We start from the raw sequence: 17,824 nt of genomic DNA, 5'->3' as shown, positions 1-17,824 counted from the left end.
GTTTAACATGCTGTAGATTAGTTAGGATTTCATATTCATCAATTCTGTGATTAGGCCAATATTTTAAAAGCATAGCAGTCAGTTTTAATTGGTTTAAAGTGGCTTTAATTAGTTAATTACATGTTGAATTAGTTTAATTACCTAAAATAGGTTAAAGTTTGAATAGTGCTGTGATTGTTAATCCATCTAAGTTTTTGTGATAGATGTTTGTAATTACTGAAATTCAGCGATCTAAAAGAATAGGAAAACAAAGGAATATGTTTTTGTTTGGTTGGAAATACATTAAAATGCGGAATAAGTTTTAAACTTGGGGTAAAAATTGAAGTTTCTAAAGTTTAAATGGTTCTGGGAGTAAAAAGAAGCTTCTAAAAGGGGACAACTGTCCAAACCTGTTGATAAAAAATGCTAAAAACTTGGATAAACATTAAAAAAGGACAACTGCCCATATATTGTTGAACAAGATGTTTTTTTCCTAAATTTTAGGGACTGACATTCCAGAATTATTTTCCCTCACACAGAGCACATGCTCACATTCTATAAAAAGGACTCCTCCTCTAATTTTACCACGGAAGTTAATTTTCTGGAATTTTCAACTGCACATTCACTAATTCTCCACAGAAAAACAATCTGAGAGTTGAATTTGGACTTAAAAAAAAACCAAAAAAAATAGAGAGTTGAAAAGCCATTTTGAATTCCATGGCACTGTTTCACTAGTTCTTAAGTTCTCGTTGGATTTTGGAGTGGATTTGAAGCTGTTTTCTTGCTGTCATTGATGCTGTTTTCTGTTATTTTCTGTTGTTTCTTTTCCAACTTCAGAGATCTATTTTCTTATTCTGTTTACTTGCTGCATCCAGGTATCACCTTGATCAAATGATGTAAATTCTGTTTTGTTTGACTGAAAGTTTTATAGATGTGTTTGTGCCTTGTTGTTTCCTTTGTTGTCAATTGGTTGATATTCATTATAGCATATTTTATTTATTTGCTGTCATGAGAACCTAAATTGAATTATAAGTTAAGTTTGCTATATATATCATGCTTGAAAAATGGTTTTCTTTTAAGTTTGTTTTACTGATTCTCCTCGAATAACTGGTGCTACTAAGGATGAGATTTGGACTAGGATACATGTGAAGGCAGGAGGAGGAAATAGTATGTGTTGGTTCAAGTGCCTGAAGCATATTTTCATTAAGCCCCTGTTAAGATATTACACTATTTTTCTCTATTTAGTTTAGGTCATGACTTTGTTCATTAAGGTGTAATCAGAAATTATTACTGTCAAATATAAGTTCTATAGTTTAGTTATGTCTGTAATTTTGGAATCGAACAAATATTCATGCTCATAATGTTGTACCTAATTCAGTCCCCTGCAATGATAGCTTGTGGCTACTCGTGAATGTGTAATGAGCAGGGCTATCTTTGTAAAGAACCCATCTGAGTTTAAAGTACCGATTTCTTCTTGTTAAACGTCCCAAACGGTATCATTGGGCCTATATGTCACTTGGTCCATTTCAGGCGTTTAGGACTAGTTTGAAAAATCACGAAACACTAGAATAAGACCAATTTAATCCTAAGAATTCATTCCATACTCTTAGTTTCAGTAACTCTTTGTTGATTAACTTCACGTGATTTAGTCTAATGCCTTACATTAATTACAAAATCAGAATAACATTTGTAAACATCGTAGCTTGCTTTAGGCGCGATTAATAATAAATCATCGTGACTATGGGTACGGTTTCCGTGGCATAGTCATGATATATGATCCCCAATTCGAGTGTGCGTTTCACGTGACTCGACCATAACTTCGAATAATAATAAAATAAACATGTTGTAAATTGCGGGTGCGTTTCACGCGGCGCGATTTCCGATGTGCACAAAATTACAAGTGTACGACATCGTAGCTTGTTCAAATAAATTCCATAAATTTTAAAAATAGTTTAAATATATAATAAAAGCGGTAAAAAGGTAAAAATGCACAATAGATTTTACATATGTAATAAATCAGATAATTAGGCCAATTATTAATAGTTGAGCGACCGTGCTAAAACCACAGAACTCGGAGTGCCTCACCCCTTCTCCCGGGTTAACAGAATTTCTTACCCGGTCTTCTATATTCGCGGACCATAAATAAGAGTCAATTTCTTTGACTTGAGATTTAAAATAAATCGGTGACTTGAGATACCATAAATTATTCCAAGTGGCGACTCTGAACAAATAAATAATCTCATTTCGATTAATATCACTTTAATTGGAAAAACTCCCCTATCCCTCGGGAAAAAGGAGGTGTGACATGAACTAGGACTCCACTTACCGCTATCTCCGAGATTGCCAAGTACAAGTACAATTGTTCATCTGTCTTTGGTGTGTGAAGCAGTGGTGAGCTCGACAAGTACCTCTTGAGTTCCTCCAAAGCTTGTTGGCATTCTGGGGTCCACGAGAAGTTATACTTCTTATTCAATAGTGCGAAGAATCAGTGACTTTTGTTGGATGACCTCGAAATAAATCACCCCAGGGCGGCTATGCGCCCGGTTAACCTTTGTACGGCCTTCACATTGTCCACGATCGTGATATCTTCGATGGATTTGATCTTATCGGGATTGATCTCGATTCCCCGATTGGATACCATGAATTCGAGGAACTTACTCGACCCAACTCCAAATGCACATTTTTCCGGGTTCAGCTTCATATTGTATTGCTTCAGTATGCTGAAGGTTTCCTACAAATATTTTAAATGGTCCTCTGCTCGCACGGACTTAACTAACATGTCGTCAATATAAACTTTCATTGATTTTCCTATTTGTTCCTCAAACATCCGATTTACTAGGCGTTGGTATGTGGCACCAATATTTTTTAATCCAAACGGCATTACGTTATAACAATATGTGCCGTATTTAGTGATGAAGGAAGTTTTTTCCTGATCACCTGGGTCCATCTGTATTTGGTTGTACCCGGAATAAGCGTCAAGAAAACTGAGGATCTCGTGTCCGGCCGTGGCATCGATCATACGGTCGATGTTGGGCAAAGAAAAGGAGTCTTTGGGACATGCCTTATTCAAATCTTTGTAGTCTACACACATTCTTAGTTTATTCCCCTTTTTAGGGACTGCCACTACGTTTGCTAACCAATCTGGGTATTTAACTTCCCGAATAGACACTATTTTAAGAAGTTTAGATACCCGTCCTTGATGAAAGCATGCTTGATCTCGGACTGGGGTCTCCTCTTCTGTTTGACCGGGTGAAACTTCGGGTCAAGGCTTAACTTGTGAGTGGTTATCTCCGGCAGGATCCTTGTCATGTCAAGGTTGGACCAAGCGAAACAATCTTCGTTATTTATAAGAAATTGAATGAGTTTTTCCCTGAACTTGAAGCTTAACCCCTGTCCCAGGTATACCTTTCGATCGAGCAAGCTTTCCTGCAGTATGATTTGTTCCAGCTCTTCAACCGTCGATTTAGTGGCGTCAGAATCATCGAGGGCTATAAAAGATTTGGGAACCCTATCATCATCCTCAGTTTCCCTTTGTTTGTCCGAATCTGCCGAGGATGGTATCAGTTATTGCTATTTGGCTCCATTTTTGACCATCTGATTCGGATCCTTCAGTGTTGAGATTGCAGACGCCGGTATCACCACCTCGACCGCGAACATTTCCTTTGCAACCGGTTATTCACCGTAGACTGTTTTAACTCTGCCAGGTGTTAGGAATTTCAGTGCCCGGTGCAGTATCGAGGGCACCGTCCTCATGTTGTGGATCCATGGCCTTCCGAATAAAACATTGTACCTCATGTCTCATTCAATCACATAAAATTTAGTCTCCTAGATGGTCCCAGTGGTGTTTACTGGCAACGTTATTTTGCACTTAGTGGTCTCACATGCCATGTTGAACCCGTTTAGAACTCAAACTGCAGGTACAATTCGGTCTTGTAGACCGAGCTTCTCCACGACCCTTGATCAATTGATGTTGGCTGAGCTACCTGGATCAATTAACACACGTTTAACCCGAATTTTATTTACGAGTATAGATATTACCAGTGCATCATTATGGGGCTGTACGATCCCTTCCACATCCTCGTCGTTGAAAGATAAAGTTCCTTCCGGTATGTAGTCCCGAGTTCGTTTCTCCCTAGTGATGGATACTTTGGTGCGTTTCAACGTCGGCCCCTGTGGGATATCAACCCCACCGATGATCATGTTAGTGACGTGCTAAGGTTCTTATTGTTCTGCCTGTTTGTTAGAATCCCTGTTCCTGAAATGATTCCTAGCTCGGTCGCTCAAGAATTCTCGAAGGTGCCCATTGTTGAATAGACGGGCTACTTCCTCTTTTAACTGTCGACAATCTTCCGTTCTATGACCGTGAGCGCCGTGATATTTGCATATCTAGTTAGGATACCTTTTGGTTGGATCAGACTGTAGAGGTTGAGGCCATTTGGTATCTTTGATGCGCCCGATAGCTGATACAATGGCAACATCATCGACATTAAAGTTATATTCCGATAGTCTCGGTGCTTCCTTAGGTCCGATGGACCTGTCGAAGCCATTTTTGGTCATGAGTCCCCAGTTGCCTTGACCTCGGTCGTTTATCCTTTCGTCTCATGGAGTTCCGCCTAGACCCACTACTTCTCATATCTCCATTATATGGCTGGTACCGATCCCTGTTTAGCCTCGGTTCACGATCAATGTCTCTCTTGACTCTGTCAAGGGTTTTGACAGGATAGACAGACCTCGAAGGGGCCCCGAGTTGATCATCTTCGACTATGATTTTTGATTGATACCGGTTATGCACATCGGCCCATATAACGGCCATGTATTCTATCAGGTTATGCTTCAACTGCTGTGAAGCCACCGAGCTTCGAATATTGAGTCACTGAGTGAAAGCTTGAACAACCCAATCATCAGCGATCGACGACAAATCCATTCGTTCCATTTGAAAATGGGACTCGAATTCCCTAAGCATCTCGTTATTCCTCTGTTTGACTTTGAAAAGGTCCAATTTCCTAGTCTCGACCTTGATGGCACCAGCATGTGCTTTTACGAAAGAGTATGCAAGCATAGCAAATGAGTCAATAGAATTAGGAGGTAAATTGTGATACCATATCATAGCTCCATTTGACTGGGTCTCCCCAAATTATTTCAACAGAACAAACTCGATTTTGTCGTTTTCCAAGTTGTTCCCTTTGATGGCACATGTATAAGAGGTCACATGCTCATTTGGGTCGGTCGTTCCGTTATACTTAGGTATTTCGGGCATACGGAAAGTTTTTGGGGATCGCCTTCAAAGCCGCACTCAGAGGAAAAGGTTTTTGCACGAACTTCCTGAAATCGAGTCCTTTCAATATGGGAGGTGCTCCTGGGATTTGGTCTACCCTGGAGTTATAGGTCTCCACCCTTCTTCTTCCCTGATTCTATCCGCTTTGTCAGCTTCTCGAGCATCTTTATAATCTCGGGGTTAGCTCCCAATTCATGTTCATTTGACCTTTCTATGACCGGTTCATTCTTGCGGGTGACTTCCCGGGGAGGATCGGAATTAGCGTCAATCGGGTCTGCGATCGGAACTCCAATGGGATCAGCAGGTGGTACCTCATTTTTCGGGCGCTATGTTGTTATTTTCACCTTGATGATCAGACTCGTTGTCAACATGCAGGGGTGCTGATTGAGAGTTCGATATTTTGTATTTTAGCCTGGAATCAAAGACACTTCGAAGAGAAAGTGTAAAGTAAAACTGTTTACCCTCAAAATCGGATAACAATTGAATTTATACGTGGTTTTAAGGATACGTGATCTAACTTGATACAAAAATGAGAAATCAGATTAATACTGAAATAAACGATGAAAAGGTAAATGCAAACCACACAAGTTGAATAATCTTAGCTTTGAAGGTTGATCGCCTTTGAGTAAAAAATGCTTTAATCGATACCGAAACATAATGATAAGATAATAAGAACTAGGAATAACAGTATATTATTTAAGGATGCGTGTTTCAGTGTTTTTAATGAATTATCAGACCCCTTCTATATAGTAGAGGAGTCCTATTCTAGGTACATTTCTATAAAAGGTAAAAATCTCTTGATTTGCTGATTACTAGTTCCTTACTGATTCGTGCAGATAATATCTGTCTGGTCGTGGATATTTCGGTCTTCTGTTAGTTATCCTCGAGCTCGTTCGAGGTTAAGGTCGACACCTGACTCAATTTTCCTCGAAGGTAGGCTTTTCGACCTCAGGTTCTAGCTCGGTGAAACTCGAGGTCGACCTTCAGTCCGTGGTTGCCATGTTCCAAACCTAATCTATCAAGTTGAAGTCGAGCTCGACTTCGAACGTATTCAAAAACTCTAAATCTTTTATATCACTAATTCCATCTTTTATAAGGGGGAATCCGAGTTTGTCCTTAATATTTGTTGTGATATTTTTATAGTTTATTTTCTTAAACGCATTCATAGTCTAACTTTTAACACTTTGTTTAACTCAAATAAATTAATCAAAAAGTTTTAAATGTGCGAGACATTTTGAAAATTTTGATAAACATACTAAAAACCAACAAAAAAAAATAAAATAGCCCGATTATGTGATAATTTTTAAATTTCCCCAAATGATACTTGATTATAATATTTTAGCCCCTCCGTTTTTGTAAAAGTGATACTTTTAATCAAATCTTTAAAATATTTCTGTCTAAATAGAAAGAGATGGACAAAAGGACTCATACCTCAAAACCTAAAACCCTATACCCTTTTGTGCCATCCCCAATTTCCGGCGAACCTTCGACGGCGGAGCACCACCATAAACTTCCAAGTTTCTCCACCTAATTTATTTTTCCTTTATTAGTCTTTAGATATTTATTAGTATTAATAAAGCTTTGGAGAAAATTTTCAAGCGAGAAAATGGTGGTAAAAGTGGAGAAAATAACTCCGAGAAAAAGTAAGACCGTTACTGATGAGGTGAGTTTTTAAATTACTTTTTCAAATTTACATACAAAATGGTGTAAAGGGTAGCTAAAAAAGTTGCTATTTTGAATTATGAATTGAGAAAAATTTGTTCTTGGTCACTCACTATTAGAAATTTTGCATATTATGTATAATAAATTAGATGTATTGAATAAGAAGAAAGTTAATTTATTAGCTACACAAGTTGAGCATAAACGGAGAAGTGAGGATTCATATAGCCGATCTCAACTTGTTTGGAACTGAGTGCAGGGGTCGAGCTAGAAGCTCGGTTAAGGGTTTGGTCGAATCCAATAGGTTTTGCTTGAATAATGTATTTGTGTTAAGAAATTCGTTAATTATGTACACATATTAAAAATTAGAACTCAATTATTAGTATTTGAAGTCGTCGTTCCAAAATTTAGAACCTTGGCTCCGCCTTTGGACCGAGACATAGTTGTTGTGATTGATTATTAGCTGGTATAAAATTTATTTTAATGATCCTGTTGTGGTGGGTTTTTATATTACTTTTCAAATTACATATAAAATGACGTAACGGGTAGCTGAAAAAGTTGCATTTTGAAGTCAGAAATTGCGAAACTTTGTTCTTGGCCACTCACTATTAGAAGTTCTGCATCTTTATATATTAATTAGATGTATTTCACAAACAAAAAAAGTTGTTACTTTCTGAATTTACAGACAAAATGGGGTAAATTAAGAAGTGATTTGTTCTTTGCCATTCAAAATTAGAAATTTTCATCTTTATGTATCAATTAGATGAATTGAATAAGAAGAAAGTTATTTTTATGTAAACGTGACTGATTATTAGCTGGTTTCTTATTAAGCGGGTTGATGTGTAATGTTGTATTTTTACTTGCATTCCACACACACGAGATGCTTCATTCCCTGAATTTTATTTTTGGATTTTCTTTATCTGATTTAAATGTTATAAGTGGTGGAATGAGTTTCTTCATTAGAATCAGTATGTGGTTTTGTGTGAAAATAATCAGCTTTTAGCAAATAATGAACTTTTGTTTGAACTGATTAATTTTCCAAATTATCAGAATCAGAATCAATTTCATAATCTAAATGAAACAGGCCAATTTTGAAGTTTTTGTTACTTACTGGCATTCGTGTTTGGCCACTATCCTATACTCTTTAAATTTTGGTTGAGTTGGGTTAAACTACAGGATCCGTATGGCAATCCTGATTATTATCAATACCAAGTAGGATTGTTTGCTTTATGCCTATATTGAGAAGAGGAATCGTGTTGTGTGTTTACCGTTAAGCATTTTTATGGCCTTTGCTTCCTTTATAATAATATTAGATCTTAGTGTTAGAAACTTAAGCTATGACATGTTGAAACTTTAGAATATCCAGACATGTTTAACCTAGTGAAAAGAGAAGATGGGGCGGGGCAGGCTGGGGAGGGGTATTATTCTGTCCCGAGAAAAGGGGAATGCGTGTTTTCTGTGCGTTTGGAACCAAATAGTCATAGGATCAAAAGGATTAAAATTGATTATTAGACACAATATTTCTTGATTAGAAGTACCAAACATCAATATGAATAAAAAGATTAGAACTTGACCAATTGCTCTCTTTTTCTTTCTCTACTGCCTTGTGATTCTTTTTGATATCTTGATTGGCAGGTCATTTCTGAAGAGATGGATATGAAAGTAAAGAAATACCTTAGAGGTGAAGGAGCAAATTTGGAGGTACTGAAGTTTGTTAAGACTTCTAAACTTGCTTTTCGCTTAACTCTGGTTCTGGTTAGTTTTTCTTTTCGTTGATAATCATATGTTAAAGAGCTGTTTTTAGTAATTTGCAGGCATTGAAGGACAAAATATTAAAGGGTCAGCTTGCTGTGAAAGAAGAGTTGTATGGAAAATCTGCAACAGCTGCTGCGAAGGCTGAGAAGGTGTCTAGCCTGTGTTTAGATAGTTTAGCTTAAATTTCTAGGCATCTACAGTATATTGTTTTTCCATTAAACTCAGTTGCAGAAAACCCAGGTTAAATTGCATGTATCAAGTTGTCTTTGTTAACCTCTTGAAGTTGATTTTGTCGATTGCATACCCTTTTATGCCGGTGATCAAGATTTGCTTGAATCTCTGACTGTTCTGTTTTTGTCAGTGGCTTATGCCAAGTGAGGGTGGCTATGTAGAGGTTGATGATAAAGGTATTGAGAAGACATGGAGAATAAAGCAAGAGGCAATTGCCCGTGAAATTGACATTTTGAGCTCTAGGAAACAATATGATATCGTCTTACCAGGTTAATCCTTTGGAAGATTTTGCTTATATAAATACTGAAAAAGCTGCAGAGTTGTTGGTCTTTGTTTCCTTTTCATTTGATTTTGGGCATGTCCAACATGTTTATCCATTTAACCTGCAAGCAAAGTAGTGGAACGTAGTGTGATTCTTCCCTAGCAACTGAAACTGGATTTAGTCATTACTCATCCGTTAAATTTGATTTTTGCGTAGATAAGTTTTAGAATCTAAGTAAAAGCCTCACTAATGGAAGCTGTGGAGATGAAAACCTTTGTTATTTTGCTTTATCAGAGAATTTCAAAAATAATTGTGAAATGTTTGGTCTCAAGCATATATGCTTCCGCACTAAAGTTAGTTTCACATAAGTTGTTGACTTGTATTTTGCAGATTTTGGTCCTTACACTCTTGAATTCATCCCTAGCGGTCGCTACAAGGCTGCAGCTGGACGCAAAGGTCACCTTGCTATTGTAGATATGAAAAACATGAAACTCATTAAAGAACTGCAGGTACTTATTGCTGTTTGATTTGTTCTCATAAAAGATTATATAAACCAAGCATATAGATGTATTGTTATGGTTCGTAAGGTGTCAAATTACTTCTAGGGTTTTCAAGGCTCCAGTTGGCTGTAACATATAATAATCCGTTTAGTATGGAGTAATCTTAGCTTGAAGAATTAGACAACTTGGTATCATTAATTGTATTATCACATACATCACTTAGTTTATCAAATGAATAAGTGCCAATATTATTTTATCTTATAACACGTTGTTGAAATAAAGTCTTGTACTACATTTGCATTAAGGAGTTCCTCACCACTTTTTGAGGCTCAGGTGTACTTATAGCTTCTGCTTCTATTCCAGGTCAGGGAAACGGTGCGTGATGTAGTATTCTTGCATAATGAACAATTTTTTGCTGCTGCTCAAAAGAAGTAAGACACGTTTTATGTCCAAATTTCTTGATTGTAATGTGTTATAAGTTGGGTTGCAAAGGAATTCTCATCCTTTGGTTATATTTCACAGGGTATAAAGATTATATAAGTTCCTACGCTCTTCTTAAAAGTTCACATAGATCTCAGAGTTGGTTTGGACTGTAAATAAAATGGATGACTTTCGAATGAACTTGTTCTAGCATTTTCTTCTCTTTCCGTCAACTTGAATTTTACTGCTGGATCCTATGTGAAGCTCAGTACTTTTATCAGCAATTTTGTGCATGTTCTTTTAATTATATTCCACATCTCACCAATCACCATTCTTTCATTCCCATGTCCATCACAAATTTGACAGATTTCATTTCTAAATTTAAATATCTGGCATGTCACAGGTACCCATATATATACAATAGAGATGGCACAGAGCTCCACTGCCTGAAGGTTAGTTTGACCCGTTTAGTCTTTTATAATTGACTGCCCCAGAAAATAAATATTTATGGATTCCATGTGGTCGATTGCTATTTTAGGATGTTATTGTTGAAACAAATGCATGCTCATCTGTTTTGCATTCCGATTCATAGGTTTTTAGCCAATTATTAAGTAAAAATGGTGCTCGCTTATGTTCTTTCCTTAAAACTCCAGGAACATGGTGCTGTGCTAAAGCTTCAGTTCTTAAGGAATCACTTCCTTTTGGCTTCTATAAACAAATTTGGTCAGCTCCATTATCAGGATGTTACTACTGGACAGATGGTAGGTAATCTTCGAACTGGCCTGGGCCGTACGGTGTGGTTGCTGTCGGCCATTCTGGTGGAACAGTCAGCATGCTCTTGCATTCCATTCTAACGGCCATCTAATGGAAACCGCTGGTATGGAGAGGAAAATAAGGATTTGGGATTTGAGGAAGTTTGAGGTTCTCCAAACCTTACCAGGACATTGCAAGGACTTGGATTTTAGTCAAAAAGGTTTACTTGCTGTTGTAACCGGATCTTTCGTACAAGTTTTTGAAGATCTTTCTGGATCTCAGAATTATAGTCGTTATATGAATCATTCTATTGCGAAAGGATACCAAGTAAAGAAGGTGGCGTTCAGACCATATGAAGACGTTCTAGGCATAGGTCATTCTATGGGTTGGTCTTCTATCTTAATTCCAGGATCCGGAGAACCCAACTTCGATTCTTGGGTGGCAAATCCATTCGAAACATCTAAACAAAGGAGAGAGAAAGAAGTCCGATCTCTTCTTGACAAGCTTCCTCCAGAGACTATCATGTTAGATCCTACAAAGATTGGTACAGTGAGGTCAACAAGAAAGAAGGAACAACCAAAAAAAGGAGGATAAAGAAGCTGAAATGGAAGATGCTATTGAGGAAGCTAAAAGTATGCCTATGAAGAAGACAACAAAAGGTAAAAGCAAGCCGAGTAAGATTTCAAAGAAGAAGCAAGAAGCTGTTGAGAAAGCTAAGAAGCCGTTCATGGAGCAACAGATGAAGGAATTCTCCAAGAAAAGGAAACTCACTGAGAAAACTCAGCTTCCAAAATCTTTAGAGCGTTTCGTTAGGAAGAAGGCAGTAGCATGATCAGTTAGACGTTTCTTTCTTGCCCTTAACTTGCATTTGTAACTCATTCTTTTTGTTTTTCTCTCCCTATTCACTTCCCTTGAGGGAAATAATTATAGAAATTGAAGAGGCAAGTGTTGTAATTCTTAATTAAGTTTATCCCCTTTTCTCAATGTTTACATTGTTTTATTGTTAGGTTAAAAATGTAGGCTTTCTTGTTTTAACATGGGGGTCTCCAGCTTGAAATTACAGGCCAATGTAAAATCTACAAACTAGGCCATGTATAATTAATTTATCATAGCCTTGACTATTTCCTGCTATGTATAGGCATTTATAATGTAACGATCCGACCGGTTGTTTTGATTTCTAGAACCTTGTTCCCCTAAATAAGACTTTTCGTACATGCTTTTACTGTTTTATGACTTGCGAGGATGGTTAGTTCGGGATTTGGAAGGGTTTAGGTTGAAATCGGAACACTTGGTTCCTTAAGGTTGGCTTAAAAGGCCAAGTTTGACTTCGGTCAATATTTTGAGTAGACGACTTCAAAATCAGAATTTGACGGTTCCAATAGGTTCGTATGATGATTTCAGACTTGGACGTATGTTCGAATCGGATTTTGGATGACCCGAGAGCGTTTTGGCGCATAATAGTGAAAGTTGGTTCTTGAAGGTTTTAGAAGTTCTTTAAATTTGGTTGGGAGTGGGTTTGGGTGATATCGAGGTCCAAACGAAATTCCGAGATCGAGAATAGTTCCGTAATGTCATTTAAGACTTGCACGCAAAATTTGGTATAATTCCAAGTAGTTTAAGTACGTTTCGGCGCATTGGAAGTAAATTGAAGAACTTGAAATTCTTAAGTTTGATTCAATTGGTTTTGAGGTGCGATTCTTAGTTTTGATGTTGTTTCGGGCGTCCCGAGAGTTCGAGCGAGTTCGTTTTATGATTCTAAACTTGTTTGTATATTCGGACGGGGCCCCGGGGGCCCCGAGACGAGGCTCAGACCAAGATGAGAATTTGGAACAACAGCTGAAGCATCAGGTCTGTCATAATCGCACCTGCGCTTGGCCAACCGCAGGTGCGAGCCAAGCCTCGCAGAAGCGGCCAAGGAAGGGCAACCCAGGTTCCGCAGGTGCGGCCCATCCTCCGCAGAAGCGGAAACCCGTCCGCAGAAGCGATGCCAGCCGACCCAGGGGAGTTCCGCAGAAGCGAGGACGCAAGTGCGGCCCTATGACCGCAGGTGCGGAAATCGCTGAAGGCAGTGAACTTCAATTAATACGGGACTTAGGCATTTTCTCCCATTCTTCACACATTTGGGCGATTTTAGAGCTTCAAAAAGGGAAACTTCAACCTAGCTATGGAGGGTAAGTAATTCCTACCTTAATGTGAGTTTAATACATAGATTATGGGTAGATTTCAATATAAAAATTGGTAGAAATCATGGGTTTAGATGCAAAACCTAGGGTTTAACAAAAATGAGATTTTACCACGAAAATGATTATGTAACTTAGTGAAAACCATATATTTATGTTTCTAAGGTTATGGGTAACAACTTTATTCAAATATTTCCGGAATTCGGGTACGTGGGCCCGGGGATGAATTTTAGGAATCTTACAATTTGGGTTGGGTAATCACTCTAATAGTGGAGATATGAACTTTTGAGCATAGATTGATTAATTTATGTAATGTTTGACTAGTTTCGAGTCGTTTGGCATCAAATTTGGAGGTTTGAGCGCATTCTTGAATTGGGAAGTAGGCTTTGAGATGAGGTAAGTCTCTTTTCTAATCTTGTAAGAGGGAATTTATCCCATAGGTGAACTTAATTAATATGTGTTGTTATTTGTGTGGGCTACGTACGCATGAAGTGATAAGAGTCCGTACGTATCTACCATTCCTGTTTATGTCCGGATAGTTTTAGGTTTACACCATGCTTTGTGGATACTGTTATTTGATTATATTTGTTAATTATATCAATTTGAACTAAGTCGAGGATTTTAAGGATTTCAAAGCTTCAAGTTGTATTGTCTCTATTTTGAAAAGAATCAAGAAAGAGTTATGATTTATTGATAATTTATATTTGACCGCGTCGTAAGTATATTCCGCGAGCAGGGTAATTCTTTCTACTACTCTCATGGGAGCGGGCCGTTCTCCTCGGCAGGTTAATAGATGCATCTATGGTTCATGTCGTTCGACCCTCGGCAATGCACAATTTACATTTATGTTGGATCGGGCTGAACGTCCTCGATAAAATTTTGTGCGTGATAATAGAACTGGAAGTCCCTTTTATAATTGGTATAAATTCATTATTTGAAAGATTATTTATTTTAAATGAAGGAAGTGATTTGGTTTCTTAAATATGGTGATGAATTGTTCAGTTATTTCTTGTTCTGAGTTTTATTGTTATATATATCATGCTTAATTAGAATTTTATATTATCATATTGTTGTCCCTCAGTAAGTGTCGGAGTCGACCCTTCGTCACTACTTTTTCGAGGTTAGACTAGATACTTACTGGGTACATATTATTTATGTACTCACGTTACACTTCTGTACTTAATTGTACAGGATCTGAGGCAGGTGCATCTGGTTACCAGTCTGGTGCGCAGATTTGATCCCCATCTCGAGACTTCACGGTGAGCTGCCTTCCGAGCCATTCTGCAGCAGTTGGAGTCTCCCTTATGTTTTATTTTTTTTCTGTCTATTTCCTTTCAGAGAGTAGGCTAGTGTTCTTTTGTATATTCTACTAGATTTCCCACATACTTTTGACACAAGGTCTTGGTACACACACTAATAGACTTATAATTTTGGATTTGTTTACATGATTACGATTTGTACTCGTTTGCTTCCGTTTAATTATGTCACATTTACAAATTTCTAAATCTTTTTTTTAACAAATGAGGAAATGTTATCCACTTAGTAATTTATTTAAATAGGAATACATTAGTTTGATCAGTGTTGGCTTGCTTAACAATGGTGTTGGGTGCCATCACGCCCTATAATGGAATTGGGTCATGACAACATGGTATCAGAACACTAGGTTCGCGTAGGTCTCACAAGTTATGGGAAGACCTAGTAGAGTCTTGCGGATCGGTGCAGAGACGTCCGTACTTATCTTCGAGAGGCTATAGGGTGTTAGGAAACTACTCTTTATTCATCTCCTATCGTACAGTTGATGGTATACTAAAATCCTTTCTCTCATTCTCTCACAGATGGTTAGGACGCGTACGACGGACGTTCCAAACCCGGGAAGAGCTGTTCCCCCCATTGCTAGAGGCCGAGGCAAAGGCTGGGGGAGGGCACTGGCCCAAGGTAGGGGACGAGGGCGTCACATAGCTGTCCCAGTAGCACCACCAGCAGATCCAGTGGAGGATCCCATCATTGAGAAGCAGGGCAACCCTCGTAGATTTCATGTCAGCACCGGGTTTTCAGGAGGTCATGAGCTGTATGTTGCGGTTCATGGACACTATGACTCAAGCTGGTTTATTTTCAGCAGACCCAGTCACATCTCAGGCGGGGGAGGGGGGGGAGGGGGAGCACAGACCCCTAATGCCCAGGCTCCGAGGCATGCAACTGCAGTATATCAGACTCCGGGTACACTACCCATGGGCAGAGCCCAACCAGTTGCAGCGGTTGCACCTGAGCCTAGACCAGCTGCGGACGGCGATCCGCATAAGCTATTGGATAGATGGACTAGGCTACACCCTCCTATATTCGGGAGTGAGCGGCATGAGTATCCCCATGACTTCATTGATCGGTGCAGGGACAGACTGCACAACATGAGGATATTGGATTCCCATGGGGTGGATTTCACTACCTTACAGCTGGATGGCAGGGCCCGTAGATGGTGGCAGTCTTATCTTCTTGACAGACCATCGGGTTATCCTCCCATAACTTGGGACCAGTTTACACAACTTTTCTTGGACAGGGATATTCCACCCTCTTAGAGGGAAGAGTTGCGAGGTCAAATCGAGTAGCTCGAGTAGGGTCAGATTTTAGTGACCGATTATGAGGTGAGATTCTCTGAGTTGTCTCGTCACACATTCATGATACTTCCTACCGACACAGAGAGAGTGCAGAGATTTGTTGCGCGATTGCATCCCAATATTCGGGCTAGTATGGCTCGGGAGGTTGAGATGGGTGTTGATTATCAGCTAGTAGTGGAGATTGCTCGGAGGATTGAGGGTTACCGCCAGAGGGGTAGAGAGCAAATGCAGCAGGACAAGAGGACCCATTTCTCTGGAGAGTTTAGAGGTGCCCCGGCTAGGGGCAGAGGTCAGTTTGGGAGGGATCAGCCTAGCAGGCCCACATATCCAGCACCACCACCTCCTCGGGGTGCTCCAACGCGACCCTATTTTAGTGCTATGCCAGAGAGTTCTTATCGTCCACCAGCTTACCAGGGTTCTTCCAGTGCCTATTTCAGTGCCATGACAGAGAGTTCATATCGCCCACCAGCCATCCAGAGTTCTTCTAGTGGGTATTCAGGCCATTAGAGTCAGACTTCGGGGCAACAATCTATGGTACCGAGAGGTTGTTATGAGTGTGGAGATTCAGGTTATATGAAGAGATGTTGTGCCAGACTTCGGGGCAAGGCAGTACAACAGGGTCATCATCCCATGATTGTAGCACCAGCCGTCCGACCGCCCAGAGGTGGGGGACAGGTGTGTAGGGGCCATCCTAGAGGTGGAGGCCAGGCAGGGGGAGGTCAGCCAGCTATTGTTCAGTCAGGTGGAGGCCAGCCAGCCAGTGCTCCAGCTAGATTCTATGCTTTTCCAGCCAGACCAGATGCAGTGGCCTCAGATGCCATGATCACAAGTATTATTTATGTCTATGGTAGGGATGCTTCGGTGTTATTTGATCCAGGATCTACCTATTCATATGTATCATCCTTGTTTACTCATTTACTGGATATTCCTCGCGAGTCCTTGGGTAGTCTTTTTTATGTGTCCACTCTTGTGGGCGATTCTGTGGTTGTGGATTGGATCTATCGGTCCTGTGTGATCACATTCTGTGGTTACAAGACTATAGCGGACCTTCTGTTACTTGATATGACCGACTTTGAGGTCATCCTGGGCATGGACTGGTTATCCCCATATCACGCAATCCTTGATTACCATGCCAATACTATTACCTTAGCAATGCCAGAGTTGCCTAGATTGGAGTGGAAGGGTTCATCTGTCAGTACATCTAATCAGGTTATCTCTTTTTTGAAGGCTCGACATATGGTCGAGAAGGGTTGTTTGGCTTATCTAGCCTATGTTCGGGATACCACCGTAGAGTCTCCGTCGATTGATTCAGTGCCAGTAGTCTGGGAGTTCGCCGATGTGTTTCCTTTTGAACTTCCAGGCATGCCACCAGATCGTGATATTGATTTCTGTATTGACTTGGCTTCGAGTACCTAGCCTATATCTATCCCACCGTATCGTATGGCTCCAAAAGAGTTGAAGAAGTTGAAGGAGCAGCTTGAAGAGTTGTTAGCAAAGGATTTTGTCAGACCAAGTGTATCACCTTGGAGTGCGCCAGTGTTATTTGTGAAGAAGAAAGATGAAACTATACGGATGTGCATTGATTACCGCCAGTTGAACAAAGTTACGATCAAGAACAAGTACCTGTTGTCGCGTATCGATGATTTGTTTGACCAGTTGCAGGGTGCTAGGGTGTTCTCTAAGATCGACTTGAGGTCAGGGTATCATCAGTTGAAGATTCAAGACTCAGATGTTCCGAAGACTGCTTTCTGTACTAGATATGGTCATTATGAGTTTCTAGTGATGTCCTTCGGCTTGACCAATACCCCAGCGGCATTTATGGATTTGATGAACATAGTGTTTGGGCCTTATATTGATTCGTTCGTCATTGTCTTCATTGATGACATCTTGATCTACTCACGTAGCCTGGGGGGAGCACGAGCAACATTTGAGAGTAGTGCTCCAGACTTTGCGGGAACAGAAGTTGTATGCTAAGTTCTCCAAGTCTGAGTTTTGGTTAGATTATGTGGCTTTCTTGGGGCATGTTGTAACAGGCGAGGGTATTAAGGTGGACCCCAAGAAGATTGAGGCAGTTCAGAGTTGGCATCGTCCCATTTCGGCAACTGAGATCAGGAGTTTCCTGGGGTTAGCAAGTTATTATCGCCGATTTGTGGAGGGCTTTTCATCCATTGTAACCCCTTTGACTAGATTGACCCAGAAGG

General features: G+C 39.7%; 1 pseudogene; it reads left to right on the top strand.

Moving 5' to 3' along the window:
• The first annotated feature begins 6,672 nt into the window (after positions 1-6,672).
• On the top strand, positions 6,673-11,818 carry LOC107787698 (putative U3 small nucleolar RNA-associated protein 7; annotated as a pseudogene).
• The last annotated feature ends 6,006 nt before the right edge of the window (positions 11,819-17,824 follow it).

The sequence above is a fragment of the Nicotiana tabacum genome, chromosome 24, assembly GCF_000715075.1.
Source record: "Nicotiana tabacum cultivar K326 chromosome 24, ASM71507v2, whole genome shotgun sequence".
NCBI lineage: Eukaryota > Viridiplantae > Streptophyta > Magnoliopsida > Solanales > Solanaceae > Nicotiana > Nicotiana tabacum.
This window is presented reverse-complemented; position numbering and strand designations above follow the sequence as displayed.